Below are 18,499 nucleotides of genomic sequence, written 5' to 3' on the forward strand. Positions count from 1 at the left end.
CACGGCTGCTCAGCAGGACCGCACGGGACTGGGGTTGCCGCAGGCTGGCCTTGGAGCTGCGTGGCAGAGTGGCCACAGCGTCAGAGCGGGAGGCGCATCTGTGTGGGGGGAGAGGGAACAGAGCTCCCCACTTCCTCTGTCCCCCCACAGCCCCAGTCGCCTGGATGAGGCCTTCCCATTGGCCCTGCCTTGTAAGGTCTCACCTCTTCCCGAAGCCATTACACTGGGGACCGAGCTTCCAGGACGCGAGCGCTGGGGACAATCACCTGCTCACAGTAGGGTGTCTTTCTGCTAACCTTCCGACTGTCTGATGATATAAAACACCTTCTACTTTCATTTTTTTCTCTTGTCATTATGAGCACACTCTGAAAACTTCCACATTCTTAAACATGTTCAATGAAACTGAAAATGAGCTACAGAGAAAGTCTTCCTTCTGATATCTCGGGGAAGGTGGTTCGGTGCTCTGAGCAACACGAAAGAGAAAACAAAGAATAATGAGGTAAGAACGGCTGACTTAATTCATTGTCACCCTTGCAGGGAACCTCGGGATTCCTCACTTCTCTTCTTCGTGATTTCGAGGATCGTATTTGGAAATAGCTAGTGAGTAAGGATGAGAGTTTCCTCCAGTGCTGAAACAGTGAAACACTGGGAGACCTGAGGAAGAAGCCATTACGGTCCTGACTTTCATCTTAGGTTTTAGAAAAGGATTCGAAGGCCCCGAATGGTAATTGTAAGACAAAGGAATTTTATCCTATTCAAATAATATCAAAAAAAATATATAAGAACAAATCATATTTTCATATTAGTAATTTTTTTCCTTTATACTTTGGAAAACTCTACTACGTACGAAAAGTCATGAGACATTGATCCGTACAAATCATTGGAACTGATCACAAAACGCTCAAAACTAGAAATGGGTCTCCTGGCCGCGCAGGGCCCTGAGGAGGAGAGGCCTCACTTCCTGGCGAGCTGCTCCCGTAGTCCGACAGCGACCTTCTCCCTGTGACCCTCGACACGTGAAGGCAAGAGGACTGCCCGCGACGCCCTCGGGATACAACGGGCACTGCCCAGAAGACAGACCCCGTCCTGACGGAAGGCACCAGTCACGTTCACCAGGTGCTGTGTGACAGCCCCTCCCAGGTCCCCTGTGCCTGGTCCTGACCTGCAGACAGAGGGGCCCTTGAGACTCGCCCTCCACAGGGCTCGATTGCGAAGCGCACGGCCTCCCCCTCCACTTCTGCAGGGCAGCCACACCCCTGCAGGGAATGGCACAGGGGATGGAAACCCGCCTCCTGGGACCTAGCGGTTTCATCCTCTACGTGATTTCAACAAAACTAGATTTTTGGCTTGTCTCGTGGATTACTTGGTTCTTACTGAATCAAATGGGAGCAGTTTGATAAAACCTACATTCTAAGCCAAAATTTCTTCATTTTATTTTGAAATAAGTGAAGCAAGAAAACAAAAGACATTTCGCTGATGAGAACTCCTTGGTTGTAGGTCCCATGGAGCCCGGCAGGGAACATACGGGACGCAACTTGGCAGGCGTGCTGCTCGGGCTGGGGAGCCAGAGCGTGGCACCTGCCCTGGCCGCCTGCAGAGTCCCCAGGCTGCGTGCGAGTCGGGAAAGAGGAGCGTTGTCACAGCTGCAGTGGAGCCAGCTACGAGCACAGGTCTGTACCTGCATGCCAGGCTGCAGGTGTGCACACGTGCCTTGTGAGCACGAAGCGCTCACAGCTGTTCTGCACATACGTGACTTGGGACAAGAAACGCGTTTGACCTCAGTGTGCTCCGGATGGTGCTCCACGCCATCGGCAGCCTCCGGTGCCACCTTGCTCAGTGGCCACCATGCCTCTGCCACCGCTGCTCCGAGAGCTCGTTATCCCGCAATTGCGTTTATGAAATGAAAAGGAAGGAGACAAAAAGAGCTGCAGTGAGGCTTTTAAACTGAGCTTCAGCAAGCTTCCAGATTCCTGCTCATCTCCGTAATAGCTGGCACTGAGACCGCCTTGCCAAATGGACCAGCTTGGAAACGAGCATTCCCACAACAGAAGACGCTAGACTCGGGAATTCGATTCCCTGGCACCGAAGCGCTGTTGAGGGGTAAGTGTTCTTGTTCTTTAGGGCAAGATGTGAGGACAAGTGAGCCTCGGGCCCTGCGTGTCTGTGGCTGGGTTTCAAGCACGCTTGGGCTAATTGTCCTCGAAGCAGCATCTTCCGAGCACTGTAGTGCACCCCAAAGCCCCCTGGGTAATATTTACACTAGAACAAGTGTTGGCTTGACGTAAAATAAAACATGCTAACCTTTTGAGCAGTTAAACGGTGAAACGTGAGGCCAAGTGAAACAACAGGAGGACTTCTTAAAATGTTTAGATCGAGGATATTGACTGTGAGACAGTCCCTTCAAAATAGCGCTGCAGCACTAGCCAGGCGTGTCCCTGCAAAGCCGCGCCTTGCTGTACTGGAAAACAGAACCGGCTTCACACAGCCCCGCACACAGCCACGCACGGACGCCGCTGGTGTGGCCAGCGCCGACTTGCTCCCGGACCGAGCAGGGATGCACGCATCTGCTCCTTGGCCACTGGCGTCGTCTGGCAAGCGTCAGCAACAAACATCACATTTCTTCCAAAATGAAATTGTACTTCATGCTGCAATTCATAGTATTTTTTGTTTGTTTGTTTGGGGTTTTTTTGGAGAGGTTTTTTTGCTATACGGCGCGTGTGCTTGCCAAACAGAGAGAGACAGAAAGTGAGAAATCACCCCCCCGGGGGGATGGTCATGCCGCAATCCCTTCTCCTCCATTCTCCCCTCAGGATCTTGGGCATGCACGCACACGTGCCCGGCGTGAGTTCAAGCCACTGGGTCCGGGACCCGAACCACGGTCGACTACATGGGAGTCCAGTGACATAGTCATTACAACAACTGCTGGTCCCAGCAATTCATAGTCTTGATACCATAAGCACTGAATTAACCTGAAGGGCTTAAAACTTCTATTAAAACAAAGTGAATAGCCAGGCACTTCTCAATTTCTGCTGTTTATAGTTTTTTGAACTAGATATTGACAAAAACTGGATAAAACAGAGCTGTATAAATAAATGATTAACCACATTATCTAATAAAGCAAAAATTAGCTATGAGGTAGCTGTACTACCCATAATGGTTTCCTAAATGTGGAGTGCATGCTGAATTTTAACGAACTAGTACATAAGCCGTGTAAGAGTTAAAATCACTCTCAGTCCGCTTCAGAAAAGCAGCTCCGTTACTCGTCCGCCTGGCCTGTCCCTCCTCCTGTCTTCGCATGCCTGCCCCACGCCTTTCGGTGTACCTGATACCCGCGTCTTTGTGACGCCCTGCCAGGTGAGCGGTGCGGTCGGTGCCCGCTCAGACCACCCTTATCAGAAGGACCTGTCCTCTGCTCACGGCAGCCGTGAAGACAGAGCGTGCTTCGCATGTGCCTTTTCCAGGGTTCCGGGAGAGTTGAACGAGGTTCCTAATGGAAATCACTGTTTGCTCAGCTAAAACAAACAACTCTGGGGCTTCTCAGTGCCTGGCGTGGGCGTCGTGTGGACACCCACAGATAAAGGAGACGCAGGACTGTTGGCTCACCACCCCAAGCCTGATGCTATGCAAACAAGCCCGCTCTCTCCAGCATGGCTGAGGCAAGCCGAGCCTGCCCGCCGCTCCCCTCCCTGCCTCGCAACGCAGTGCCCTGGGAGCACCCGCTGGCCAAAGCCCCTGCAGTTGCCAGACAACGCGGCAGCTCCACAGTGGTCCCCGCACCAGGCGTTGGCTGGGGCTTTCCACTCACTCAGCCGCTCTCGAAGCCCCTCGTGCCACGGACCTTCCGGAGCTGCGGCCTCTCTGTATTTGCAGAGATGCGCCTGGACGGGCAGTTAGCCTGCAGCTGTTGGGGCTTCTGGAAGCTGAGTTTGGAACAGGTTGATTCCAAGCGGGCCAGGGAGGCGAGCAGTTCCCTAACCCGCGTCAGTGTGTGCTCGCTCGAGTCCAGCTGCACAGGCTACCTCTTGAGTGAGGTTCGACCCGCACCGTCTGGGACATCACTGAGCTCTCCAGAAGAAAAAGTTGTTCCTCGAGCCCAGCACACCCGCTCCAGCCTGGGTGCCCGCCTGCCGGCCTGCCCGACGGCTCTCGGCCTTATCAGCCCACGTCTGTGCAGGGCAGGTCCTTAAAACAGACTGCCTTTCAATAAACGGCCCATGGGCTTGATTTCTCTGGAGAGCCGTGACGACCCACCTGGGCCCTGTGGACCAGGCAATGACCTGTAAGGACTCCCCAGATGTCTGGACGGAGGGCGGAGGCTGTTCCCAGGGAGGTAGCCCCGCACGTCACAGCCTGCGAGGCCTGTGAGGACGCAGGAAAGCTGAGCAGACGCTGGGCCTTCCTCCTGTCCTCCCGCCGTGGATGCCTCGAGGGCTCCAGAGGTCCCTGGCATCTCTGTCCCTTAGGGACACATTAGGGATGCCCGCGCAGGCCAGGGAGTAGTGACCGATGACCAGAGGCCCTTCCGGACGGCCGTAGGCCTGGGCTTGCAGACACTCACGAGTATTGTCTGAGTGCCCGGGCACGGCCTCTGTATCCACACGGCATGCCCAAGATTGTCCAGCCTGCTTCTGCTGGTGCCACCCGGCCTCGGTTCAGAGACAGACGGGGCGAGCATCAGACGCAGCGGCAGCACTGGGACGGGCGGACATGGGACACAGGACACGGGACACGGGACGCGGGACACGAGCAGGGCCCTTCCCTGTCCACCTTCCCGGTGTACACAGGACTGAGGGGCTTCCCGGGAGGTAGCCTTCCTGTGCCAACGCTGCAAGAACCCCAGGCAAACAGGGACAGCCGGGCACCCACGGGGCCCTTTGGGAGCACACGTGGCTGCAGGCAGCCTCCGTCCAGCCAGCCCCGGCACTCTGGGCTCTGGGCCCTCTCTGTCCCTGCCAGCCTTCCTCGGCCCTGCCCTGCCCTGATCACCCTGAGTCTCTGCCCAGCTCTGCCACCCGGCTGTAGGGACGGTTTCCTTCCCCCGAATTCTTGCTGCTCCTGGAGTTGTGCCAGGGGACTCCCACAGGGCCACGGTCCTAGCCTGCTTAAGGTCAGGGCTGGGAACTCGTGCTTTCCGAGTTCCCACAGGACACCTGCAGGCCAGTCAGAGCTTGGCTTTGACGTGGTCCACACTACAATGGACGGAAGAAGTGAGTTCAGCTTCCAAGCCCATTTAGGGCATGGCCGTTGCCAGAGTCGGCAGTGAACGGCTTTCTCTGGTGTGCGGCTCGATCCCGTGACAGGAGGGTCCCCTTCTAGATGGTCTGAGGGCTCGGGATGTCACCAGTGCGTTGGTGACAGGACACCCCTCGGGTTGCCTCTTTCACGGTCTCACCTGTTTCACTTGCTCTTCCGTCTTCTTTCGAGAAAGCTAAGGGATGGTATATTCTTCACCTAATGCTTGGTCCAGACACTGGCCGGACCTTGTCTCTCACCTTGGGAGAGACCAGAGACAGTCAGCGAGCCCTCCACACTTCTTGGAAGGCTGTTGAAGGTTCCCATTTCTGACAGACGTGTGTTTCTCATGAGCCAGCATCTCTCTGATTTCAGATCGTGTTCTCTGGGAGTCCCCTGTCCTCGTGACCCCCAGTGTATGTCAGGGTCCACACCAATGCTTGGCAGGCTACAGAGACCCCCTCCACGTTCCAGTCCATGGCTGAACAGAAGCCAGGGTGGGCTACGGAAGCGGCAGTTCTGAGCCCCTGATAGAACCGCTCCCTGTCCTGCAGCGTACTTGGCTCAGGGCCTCGCTGCTCTTTGCTTCCTGAGCCCTCGCAGGGTCAAGGCGGCACCCTGGGTCCCAGCGGCTGTCACACACAAGTGAACAGTGACACCGACGGTACTGTGTGATGTCCAGGTGGCAATCTGCCTGGAAGGACTGTTGCTCATGCAGATAACACGTCCCCTGAGCCCTTGGGAAGCCAGGCCGGCCCCTGGACGGAGCGTGCGGTCGACAGCAGGAGCATTGTACATGGGGGCCCGTCTGGGCTCTGCAGGCTCTTCAGTAAGGACACACTGGGCGGGCAAAGACCGAGAGAGTTCACGCCGCTGAGCCCTCGCTGCGCCTGCACCCTCCAGAGGAGGTGGGAAGACAGGGCAGTTGGTGACTTCCCAGTCCCCGTGTGCTCTGGAGTGCCGTGGCCAGGAGGCTGGAGGGGCCGGGAGAGGAGGGGTTGACTCTCCTGAGGGGAGCTCGCTTCGCTGACCCTCCCCGGGAGAATCAGGGCTCCTCCAGACGGCCTTCTCAACCACAGGCAGGGCAGCTTTCCGGAAGACCAAGGCCACCCGGTGGCCGTCTTCCTCAGGGCTTTCCCTCTGCAGAGGGATTGCGACACTGCTAGGGCTCGGCGATGGCCGGGAAGGGGCTCCCGCGTCTCAGCCAGCGAGCCCACGCACAGGCCTTCGAGGCCCACGCTCCACGGGCACCGCCGGGCCTGGGGCAGCCCGTCCACTCCGCTTTTACCTCTCAACCCAAGCCCCGTGGACGTGTGTCTGAGTGTGCGTGTGTGTGCACATATGTGCATGCGTGTGAATGTGTGTGTGAGTGTGCAGACACACACAAAGCATTGGCAGCAGTTCTACCAACAGACGACCGGCCCAAGGTGGCAGAGCCAGCCTGCAGTCTTGTCACTGTCTCCTCCGTCCCAGTTCAGATCCTGGAGGAGCCTAACACCATCGACAGGGTTGACCAAATAAATATATTTTGTACCTACTTCTCTGCATGTAACACAATTTCCGAATTTCGAGCAGCCTTCAGAAATTTAGATAAAGACAGCTTTGACGTTTTTATCTTAATTGTCTCATTTCTACTAAGTTGTTTAAACTATCATAATAAACACTGAACAGAACAGTTGAGGGACTGGGTTAAGTTGACAGTCATCTAAATGAGTTTGTCCTTCTGGGGAAAGTCTAATTATTGAGGATTAACTACTCTGCTACTTTCTAAAAATACTCCACTGGAACTCGGAAGGAAGAGTCCTAGGTTTGTGACAGTGGCTGGCAGCCAAAAAGCACCCCGCCCCCCGCCCCCTCTGGGCGTGCTCTCGTTCTAATGCGGAGTCCTGGCTGAGTGGGCGCCCAGGCCTGGCACCGTACCCGATACAGCTCCGCAGAGCGTAATGGAAACGGAATATTCCACAGAGTGAACAATCGATAGATTTTAGCCAGTCGTATGCTAACGAACAACTCTGATTTCTTTAGCAACCTCTTGGGGGTTGAGAAAATGAGAAAACTAGAGCAGCGGACCTCGGCCCGACACCGTCAGCACTTTCCTGCAGGCTTCTCCGGTCCCGTTCTGAGCCCGTGGAAGGCTGGCTCGAGCTCGAAGGCGCTTTCGCAGTATTGATTTAAAGGTGTATTTGTTCTCGGCTGTTCAGAAAGAACACCGGCTACGAATTGAGGATTCGCATAATTGGATTTGGCATGTTTTGTATGAACTAATTAGGGGTTTCCTTTTGGTGCCTCCTGCTTTCTGTCCGCTCAGCTGTTTCGATTCTCTGCGTCCAGTGAAGCCAGACTGCAGGATCCACTATTCTCTTTTCCTATATTTGGTGATGTGCTTGCAGCCAGGTGGGGTGACTGGGGATTTGAAAAAAATACTGATATAATTCCTCTCTGCCCTCTCAGTGTTGTTCCTGGGGCCTTTTCTGTGCCGCTGCCCTCCCACCCCTGCCCCCCATGTGCACACACACGCACACACACACGTGCACACCCTACTCCTGTGACCTAGGGCTCACGCTGTGTGTTTAGGGCTCTGATCAGACCCTTCACAGATAAGCTCACAATCCGCTAATATCATACCTAGGTTCGTGAAGGCGGCGGGGCTGGGACCGCCTACTGCAGCAGGCTCCAGTCGGGTCCAGGAAGTGAGCGGAAGTTTTGACTTCATGAGGAGCTTTCCAGAGGCATTTGATCTGCGGGAAGTGAATTTTCTAGAACTAAGAAATCGTGAGGCCAAGTCTGCACTGCCTCTGTCCTTGTAGAGTTCCTCTGAAACCAGTGGGCTGCCTGGCCCCACCAGCTCCACAGACATGTTGAGGAGGGACAGCAGGCCCTCGCAGGGTCGAGGGAGACGGGGAGCACCGCTGGCAGTCAGACGAGGTGTGGCGTGGAGGTACACCGCATGGAAGGACTGGCTGCTCAGCATGCGACCGCACCAGGCCGTGGGCTCAGCCAGCCCCGCGAAGGCCCCTGCCCAGTGTCAGGGAGGGGGACAAGCTTCAGCGGGACCGTGGTACAGACCAGCTGGCGGCCCTGCTTGTCACATCCAGCGTTAGGAAAGTCGCGGTCTGAAGATGCTCCAACCGGAAAGCACTCCTCCATGTAGATCGCGGCGCAGGCCCTGCCATGCGCGTAGGAGCCCACCTGCCCCGAGGACTCTGAGGCCGAGCCCCTGCAGGCTGGCGTTGGCAGGAGTCTGCGACGTGGCTTCTCAGTGGCCAGTGATACTTTCCCTGCAGGACCAGGAAACTCACTCCCTGGTGAGCTGTGAATGTGTTCAGAGCATGGCTGTGTTTTTATTTTAAAGCTCCGAAATGCACACTTTAAAATCAGACAACCAACCAGGCCAGCTGGCAGTGTGGTGGTAAGGTGCTGGCCCCCCATGGTTGGAGTCCCAGACCAGGCAGCTTGCAAAGCACGCCGGGCATGCGTGCCCACACTCCCGAAAGGAGGAAGGAGGGGAAGGGATTGCAGCACAGCCACCTCCTGCAGTGCTGTCTCTTCCTCCCTGTCCCTGAGCTGCCAGCCCCAGCGGCCTCACACCTGGCCCGTCTGGAAACTGTACTCACCTCTCCTGTGGTCACGGCCCTGGCCCGGTCATCTGTGTCCTGTTAGGATGTCCTGGACCAGATGCTCCCAGATGCGGGAGCTTCACCCAGTAAGTCTCCCGGCCTCGCGCCGTCCTTGGCTTTCAGATAGTAGAGCTTTAAGACCTTTCTCTTGCATTTCCAAAACCTACAACTTGGAATTTTAAATGTCATGTGGCATTTTTGTGGGTACAAGTAAAACTGTCTGGGGGCCCTCCAGCTTGCCCTGTGCTCCTGCGTAGTCTTTGGCCATGGGGGATCCGCGCAGTCCCCTCGTGGTGCAAGGCCAGCAATGGGTTAGTCCAGACTTCACCGAGAGGTGTGCTCACATGAAGACTGGTCTGTGCTGACCCAACACCCTGGAGCATCTCCCACGGCCCCTGGGCTCTTGGCACCGGCACCAGTCCACTGCGCCCTCCTAGGGCCGTGCGCGCGATGTTCACTTGGAATCCAAGCAAAATGCACACGGCCCTGTAAAATTCCTGCCCTGCCAAGGTGGCACCGGTGTGTTACTGGGGGGTGCTGAAGCCCATGGGAAACCCTGACTCAGGGCCTGGGTCAACTGGGACACACTGAACACCCACACACGCTCCCGACCTGCCCGGCTGGGAGAAGGACTGTGGCACGTGAGAGTCCGTCCAGGGTACCCGTCTCTCTCACCCTCTGTCTGCCTTTCCAAACATAAATAAACTTAAAAATTACCCTGTATTCTCAAATTCTCCAAGTAGCAGTGGCCAGAGAAGCTGTATCAGACCGGGAGCTGTTGACCAACACAGCTGGCAGATGTGGGCCCTGCTAGCAGGTCTGCTTTCTTCCTTTCTTTCTTGTTTGGAGAGATTTTTTGCTATAGGGCATGTGCATTCACCAGAAAGAGAGATAGAAATTGAGAAATCACCCCCCAGGGGGGATGGCCACACTGCAATCCCTTCTCCTCCGTTCTCCTCTCAGGATCTTGGGCATGCATGCACACACGCCTGGCATGAATTTAAGCCACTGGGTCCGGGACTTGAACTGCGGTCGACTACATGTGAGTCCAGCAATATAGCCATTACACCAACTGCTGGTCCCAGGACTGCTTTCTTTCTTACTGGTTTTAACTGCCGGGGGGAGGGGGTGGGGGTGTGTGCACTTGCCAGAGTCAGACAGAGAAAGAGGACAAAGCACCTCCTAGTGGAGCGTGGTCGCCCACAATCTCTTTTCCTCTGCGTTCTGTCAGGATTTGGGCATGCACACACAAGTGCCCGATGTGCTTGTCAATAAGCAGCCAGGGCCAGGATTTGAACCCAGTTGGCCATGTGGAATCTGGCTCTCTGTTCCAGTAGGCTGTGGGGCTGGCCCTGGGATTGTTTTCTCTTTTTTCTTTTTCTTTTTTGAAAAGAGATTTTTGCTATCAGGTACACGTGCTCACAATTGAGGCAGAGAGAGACAGACAAAGTGAGAAATCACCCCTCAGGGAGAATGGTCATGCCACAATCCCTTCTCCCCCAATATCTTCTCAGGAACTTGGGCATGCATGCACATGTGCCCAGTGTGAGTTTTAAACCACTGGGTATAGGATTTGAACCGAGGTCGACTGTGTGGTAGTCCAGCAACATAGTCATTGTGCCATCCGTTGGTGCCAGGATTGCTTTCTTAACCTGCGTGCCAGAGCTTCATGCCCACGGCCGGGCCCTCTAACCCGCTCTTCAGTCTCACTTGCGGGTGTGTGTCACCGTTCCCGGTCACTATGCCGCAGACATGCGCTGCCTTCTGGCCAGGGCGGCCCAGATGTCGGTGCTGGGCCCAGGTGGCCGCTGTTCCTTCCAGACCCACAGCAAGAGGCAGCTTGAAGAGAGAAGGGTGCAGACCCACAGCCTGCAGCCTGCGCTGCGTTCTCTGCGGCTAGCATGGGACCCGCTCTCGGAGCGCCCCACGGCTGCTCTTCCAAGTCTGCACAACGTCCCTCTAATAGGATTGCAGCGAGGGGTAGAGGTCAAGTGAGGGCCTGGAGTGCGGGTGTGGGGGCAGGGGCACTGCAGAGCAGACCCCAACAGACAGCGGCAGCCATCACCGTAGTCAGCAGCCCCTGCACCCCTGCTCCCCACTCTGCTGCCTGTTCCCCCACTCTGCTGCCTGTTCCCAGGTGGGGACAGATGGATGGAAGGCGCGGCGTCGGCCCCTGCCTGTCTGTCTGTCTGTCTGTGCTGCCTAGCGGCAGAGCTGAGACTACGCAGCCTGCGTGATTTAGATTCGGTGCAGGTTCATTTCCTGCGGCTTTCAAGGCCGGAAGTGCAGGATCAGGGCACCAGCAGGTGTGGTCCTGCCAAAGGCGCCGTCTCTGTCCTCCTCAGTGACAGAGGGAGGGGAGGCGCTCGCTCGTCCGGCTCTCAGGATGTACGCACCCCCACGGCCCTGCCTCCTACTAGCCCTGCACCGGGCGTGGTTTTGGCGTGGACCGTGAAGGGTGGGCCTGCTGAGCGCGGCAGTGCCTCCTGTCTTCAGTGCTGCTGCTTTGGCTTCTCTGGATTTCCCGACTTTTCCTTCTTGGTCTTGAGAACACGACCACAGCCACGTGTGTGAGCTGAGCTCCCGGCCAGGATTCCACATGGCAGCCCGGGGACAGCCCGGCGAGGGAGGGGGCAAAGGCCGTCCCACGGTCACGCGGCAGGTGCGAGCAGTGTTTTTCTCTGTTTCTGATGAGTGCATCCCCCGCTGCTCGGCTCTACCAACCCAGGATGCCCAGGCTGGGTCTGCGGGGATGACTGGTCTCACGTCGCTGGGCATGAAGGGGCAGGAAGGGGCCTGAGGCAGAGCCAATGTCTTTTTGTGTGCTCACCATGGAGTTGAAGGTGTTACGGGACCAAAACAAACACAAACCCCAAAATCAGCGGGGAGCACAGCCGCCTCCTGTGAGGGCCGTGAAGCCTCGCGAGTGGAGCCCCGCTCCTGAGAGCTCTCGCTGCCGTCTCTCCACCACACGCCTCAAGTCTCCTTGTCCCAGACGTGGCCGTCTTGCCACCCTGGGGACCGGATGCAAGACGGAAAGCCTCTACCTGCCCGGCCTCCTGTGTGCTGCTTCCCCAGCGGCTTCTGCTGTCAGCTGCTCCGTTGTCGGCTGCCCCGTCAACCCTCGCTACCTAAATGTGAGAAGCCAAGCTTGACGTCTGAGAGGGGTGCCAGGCCCTGATTTGAAAAGGATGCAGTGTGAAGACACGTCCCGGGGGCCAGCACAGGCGTAGGGCACAAGGCAGGAAGAAGGACATTCCTAAAGTTGTCCTGGGGGCCTCTGGAGGTGGGCTGTGAGGGGCGGGCACAGATGCCTGTGTGCCATGCCGTGGGCGTGTGCTGTCACCTGCCCCGGGGGCGTGAGCAGCCGTGTGGGTGCAGTGCACGCAGGAGAGTAAAATACCTCAACTGCTCAGTGCAGAGACATGGGGAGCCGGACTTCTGGGTCTGCCAGAGTGTAGGGGAGCTGAAGCCTGGGGTGCGTGAGAGCGTGGCTCCGTGCGACCACCTGCCCTGAAGTTCTGCCCTGCAGGTCCACCTCGGGGCCGTGGGACAGTCTACGTGGCAGAAAACAAGGTCACTGAGTGGACAGAGGCCAGGTGAGGCTGCTCAGGGAGTTTGTCCCCGAGCAGGTGGGGAAGGGCTTAGACCATCACAGGGGAGTTTGCGTGGAAGTTGCAGCGAGGGCTTTGTGTTAAGAGGGTGTGCCGGTCAGGTGATGCTCAGTCAGTGGCAGTGACAGCCACCCCTCAGCCTCAGCACGGGGCGGGTGGCAGGGGTATTAGGACACGCAAAGCCTCCTGGGCTGTACCACGACGCCCTTCGTGAACCACTTCCCAACCTCCAGGCCGGTCCCCCTCACCTCGCGGTGCCCGAGCCCTGCTGCCCACCCCGCTGGGCACCTGCGGGGCGCACAGGGCCTGCAGTGAGGATGAGGGGTGCACGCAGAGGATGAGTCAGAGGCCCCTGAGCCTCCCCAGGCCACTCAGTGAGAGCCGGGTGCTGTTCGAGGTTTGTTGAAACACAGCCGTGTATTTTTTAACCATAACCGAAGAGTAAGTTTGCCGCATGCCAAGCCTAACAGGTGTTTAATAATGATGTCTCCTGAAGCGAGGCTTCCTCCCTGGAGCCTGGAAACCCAGCAGCAATGCGTGCGTGGAGAGGGGCTTGGCAGGACGGCCACTGTGCGGATCTGCCAGGGCTGGCTCTGGTGCCAGGGAGCGGGAGTGTCACTTGACCCCGAGCGCAGACCGCTGCAGAGCGACCAGGGAGACCTTGCTTTTGTGAGAAGATGAGTTATTGTCGGCGAGTGTAAAAATGCTGTCAGTAAGCAACACAGAGTGTTAACCTGAAGCTGGAGGAGCCCCTCAGAGGCCCGTGAAAGCGCGTTAATTTAACCCACATCTGTGCTGGCGTCGCGTCTTCGGGCAGGCTGGAGAGCCGGTGCCCAAGGATAGCGCCCGCAGCCAGGGGCCGGCTCTCACTTCCCTCTCCCTCGTTTCCTTCTGGCCTCTCCACGGTGCAAGATTCCATTCATCACCCCCTTGGGTGTCATCGGCTTCATCAAATGTGTTATTTCGGCAGGTTTTTAATTGTAGCAGAGAAGAGAGAAGGCCACTGCTGTCTCCACTCCGTCATGAGGGGCTTTGCCCGGGAGAGGATGGTGCTACTTACTCGGGAGCGTCCCGGGCGCGTGCGGAGCAGGTGTGCGGCTGAAATGCGGCCAACGCATTTATGCAAATGTCGAAAGTACGAGATGCTTATCATTCATAAGCCTCCGAATGGACCGTGAAATCAAGCTCTTCGGCACGTTAAAACAGGAGTGGCCCACACGACAGCCGGGATGGAACGCGGCCGAGCAGCTCCCTCGCCGACCGGTCGGCGCAAATGCTTTTCTCCTGGAGCTTCTCCGGGCGTCGGACCGGCGGCTTCTCCGCGGGCTTACTCAGCGTCTGCCCGACGTCTGCGGAGGCTTCGTCTCCCACGAGCCGTCAGCAGTGACCCCTGATGATTCCAGGCAGAACTAACTCACGCTAACGAGTTCGCGGGCAGCACCAACACATGTCGGACTCGTGTGCAAGCAAGGGGCGTTGTCAGGGTGCCGGCGACAACCGCGTGCCTCGGGATTTCACCCTGACTGGCCAAGATACCCTGCGCTTCCGTGAGGTCTGAACTGAGGGTTTGCTGGGGTTTTCTTTCTATGTATTTTTTTTGGGGGGGGGGTCCTTGATTTTGTTCATAAAAGAAAGTGTCTCTCGGGAACCAGCAGTTAGCGTAATGGCTATGTCGCTGGACTCCCACGTAGTCGACCGCGGTTCGTGTCCCGGACCCGGTGGCTTAAAACTCATGCCAGGCGCGTGTGCGTGCGTGCCCAAGATCCCGAGAGGAGAATGGAGGAGAAGGGATTGCGGCGTGACCATCCCCCAAAAAAAAAAAAAAAGAAAGCGTCTCTCGAGCAGTTTGTCTTACTAAGTATGTAAAGGTAAGGCTGACTCCCTGGTGGCGGTAAAGCACTGCTCAGGAGAATCCAGACCCCACATAGCAGCCATAGTTCAAGGCCCCGGGCAGCCCAAATGCACCAGGGCTGGGGACAGAGGGAGGGACCGCGGTTGGTCCACACTGGGGGGCGGGGGGAGGGACCGTGGTGTGGTCCACACTGGGGGCAGAGGGAGGGACCGTGGTGTGGTCTACACTGGGGGACAGAGGGAGGGATCACGGTTGATCCACACTGGGGGGGCAGGGGGAGGGACCGCGGTGTGGCCCACACTGGGGACAGAGGGAGGGACCATGGTGTGGTCTACACTAGGGGCACAGGGAGGGAACCGCGGTGTGGCCCACACTGGGGACAGAGGGAGGGACCATGGTGTGGTCTACACTAGGGGCAGAGGGAGGGACCGCGGTGTGGCCCACATTGGGGACAGAGGGAGGGACCACGGTGTGGCTTACACTGGGGACAGAGGGAGGGACCGCGGTGTGGTCTACACTAGGGGCAGAGGGAAGGACTGCGGTGTGGCCCACACTGGGGACAGAGGGAGGGACCGCCCCTCCCCGGTGGCACTCAGGCCTTCCCAGGATGGGGGTCTCAGCACCCAGCACATCGATGGGTGTCACGTGAACTCACTTTTTCATCCTCCCCGAGCTCAGATTAGTGCCACGAACTTCTCCCTCTGCCGTCACTCACGCTGTCACAGGACCCGGCACCCTGCTCGACTCCCGGCAAATGCATTCAAGCAGCTCAGGGCTACCCTCAAAGCCTTCGAGCGCGGGGGCCTCGGGGAACTTGGACATCCTGCATGCACGGCCGTCATGCAAGGCCCGTCTCTGCCCTCCGGGATCCCAGGAGCATCCAGGGCTCCCGTCCTCACCCTCCTTGGGGTTAGCCCAGGAGTGCCCAGGGCACCGAGTTCTCCTAAAGCCTGCTCCTCCCTTCTTCCGCGTCTGTTGGTGGGGACAGGAATGTGACTCCACCCCACCCGTGGTTGAGGATTTGGGCCAAAAAGCCACAAAGCTCAAGCAGTGAGCAAAGTCTCGGCCCCCGTCAGTGCCTGTCCCCACCCTGGTCTCAGCAGCCAAGCTGTAGTGCCGTGGGTCTGTCTGCGTGCTCCTTTCCGGCCAGCTGGGCTCGGGACACCTTGGCCTCCATGATTGTCTATAGGAGGAAGAGCTCGAACGATGAGACGAAGCAGAGGTCTGATACATCGCCCTCAGGGGCCGGCGGGTGGTGTGATGGCTAAGGTGCTGGACTCGCACATGGCCAACTGTGGCTCGAGTCCCAGACCCAGAGGCTTGAAAATCACGCTGGGTGGGTGCATGCGTGCCCCAAATCCCGAGAGGAGAATGGAAGAGAAGGAATTGTGGTATGGCCATCCCCTCCGGGGGTGAATTCTCACTTCCCCTCTCTCTGTCTCTCACTCTTCAGAAAGTACGTGTACCGTATAGCAAAAACCAAAAAAGAGAAATACACCATCCTCAGTGGACCCCAGGACTTCAGTCTACCCCTGGAAGTCGGCAGAAGCTAAGCACCTGCAGAAACCGGCTCCGGTACGTGACTGGCACACACGGCCTGTGCCCCCCCGCCAAGGACACGCAGCAACGTTCCCAAAGGGAAGGGTGATGACCGGTGAAGGCGGGCTCACGGGGGACAGGCCCCACCCACACAGCCTCCCACGGCACAGGGCACAGGGGCTCGCCCTCTCCGCTGGCTGCTCGTGTCCTCCGCCATTTTCAGCTCCGGTGGACTTGTGGCTACCTTGCCCCCACTGTGGTCTGGGAGAGTCGCAGCACAGAATCCCCTCGGATGCATGGAGGCTCAGCTGGGGCGCTCGGCACAGGCCAGGTGCTGAGCCTTGAGGCTGGGGGCCCTGCAGGCAGAGTGGTCACCCTCCATGAGACTGAGACCCAAGCACGGCCCTGTCCCCCCACTGCCGTGGACACTAGCCCCTCCCGAGAACCCAACCCTGGCCTTGGCCTCCACTGAGTCCGCCCCGCCCAGCACGCACCTCTCGGGGTGCTTGTCACATGATGGCTGTCTGAGCTCAGCCACAAAGCCCAGCGTTTCCACGGCTGAGACCCCGCGGGAGGACTGTGTGGGGTCCCTGGGGGCAGTGGCCCTGAGCTGCAGCATGTGCGGGCAGTCGGAGGTGTGAGTGTCTCGGGAGGGCTCTCGCAGTTCCGGGGGGTTTTCTCTGAGCTCCTGGTGGGCTGAGTTCACTGGTGAGCATTTTTACCTGAAAACACACTGCGGGTGCTACCTCCCTCAGGTGTCTGTGTGCTGTGGTCTCAGTTGAGAAGTCACTCCGTGAGCATCCCATCATGAAGAGCTGTCACCACCGAGCTCCTCACGCCTCTGGCAGGAAGCACGGACCCTTGGTCAGTAAAGCCGTCCGTACCGTGCAGCCGTTTCACGCCTGTCCTCCCCATCCCCCTAGCGGGGCAGAGATGGCCCAGGCCCTCCCACCTGAGCCATGGAAGAAGAATAGCTTGACCACTGTATCAGGCTAGTCCCGTAGCACCCTTACTCAGCCCTGCGTATAGGAGTGGATCCCACGCGGCTAACCACGGTTCAAATCCCAGCCCCGAAAGTTTGAACAGCAAGCAGCTCACGTATGCACACTGCCCCCCAAATCTCAGAGGAATGGAGGAATGGAGGGGACGAGATTGCAGCTTGACCATGCCCCGTCGAGGGGTGCTTTCTCCCTCTCCCTATCTCTGTCCCTCTGTTCTCCTCTAATGAACACATGTGCACTCTGGAAAGGAAAATTTAAAACAGTAAATTGAAACAGACCTCGTTGTTGGTCTATGACAGGAGCCAGTGCCTCGTAAAGTCAGCCTCCGACCCCTGGGTCAGCAGGTAGCTCCAGGAGGACCTGGGGTCCAGCTGGCCTGGAGGGCGTGTGCTGGGGACCTCGCTGCATGCTTGCAGCCAGCTCCTGTGTGTGCCCAGGGCACCCTCCCAGCCAGTCAGAGGCCTCCAGAGAGGAGAGCGAGGTGTGTGTGAGGCCTCCTGACGTGTGAGCGGGCTTCAGGTGACTGGCCTGCTAACTGTTCACATGCGGTTCTTGAAAAACCCTGGTGGGCCAAGGCGGGACATGGTTGGTGCAGGCCGGGATTCCCGGGAGAACTCCTCGTGCTGTCATTTTCTTAAGTGACACCATGAGGCAGTTTAGCCTCACGTGAGCAGCTCTGGACATTTGATCTTAGCTCCGTGTAAAGGGAAGCTCCTCTCTCACCGTCTCCTGCCCGGTCTGTTGCACCCCAGGGACCCTGACCACAGTCCAAACTTTGGATGAACCTCATTCCTGCCCCGCCTGGTGTACCCCACGGCTCCAGACCAGGCCCCACGTAGTGACCAGGGACCGCTCCAGGCCCGCCCCGCCTGGTGTGCCCCCGACCCCAGACTGGTCCCGCCTAGTGTACAGGAACGGTGCCAGGGCCGATGCGCAGGGCTGGGTGGACGGGGCACCGGAGGTTCTGGAGTCAGGACCAGATCAGGAGCGACGACACGGGAACCTGGCCTGAGAGTGTCCCCTGTGGAAGGAGTGCTGCGCCCCGAGGGCCGTCCGCACCCCCTCCTCTCCACTCACACTGTGCCCCACCTCTCTGTAAGCCATGGGTAACCACACTTAACTCTCTTCTGACCGCGTTAGGCCAGGTGTTAGGATCTACAGCGGTTTTTAAGTATTTCAAACACCATTAATGTCAGAACAATTCAATTGTTTATTATACCTACAGAAAAAGGTGTAATTCAACTTTTATAATTGAATGACAGCATATTCTGGAACTTCTAAAGCAAAATGCTTAATACGTTAATCACTCATGCAGACGGTAATAAAAACGTTTTCTTTTCAAATTACACCCTCCCTTCTGTACGCCCTGCCTCCCCATCCCCGAGGAGACCTGTGTACGTAGAAAAGGCCACTTCGTTCAGATAGAGAGGCATGGTTGCAGCGAGAGCAAGCAGGATGGCCAGCTTGAGGCAGCGTCTGCGGAGCGCACTGGAGCTGAGGACCGCGTGCAGAGTTGGCACAGCTCGCTCTGAAGCAGATAAATCATTCCTAGGGAAAGTAAACACCAGGGAAGAGGCCAGCGGCTGGGCTGCACACATCGGGTGTCGGTGGTGTGCTCACTGCCTGTTGACACAGCGTGAATTT

The sequence above is a fragment of the Tupaia chinensis genome, unplaced genomic scaffold (assembly GCF_000334495.1).
Source record: "Tupaia chinensis unplaced genomic scaffold, TupChi_1.0 Scaffold146386_1, whole genome shotgun sequence".
NCBI classification, from domain to species: Eukaryota; Metazoa; Chordata; class Mammalia; order Scandentia; family Tupaiidae; genus Tupaia; species Tupaia belangeri.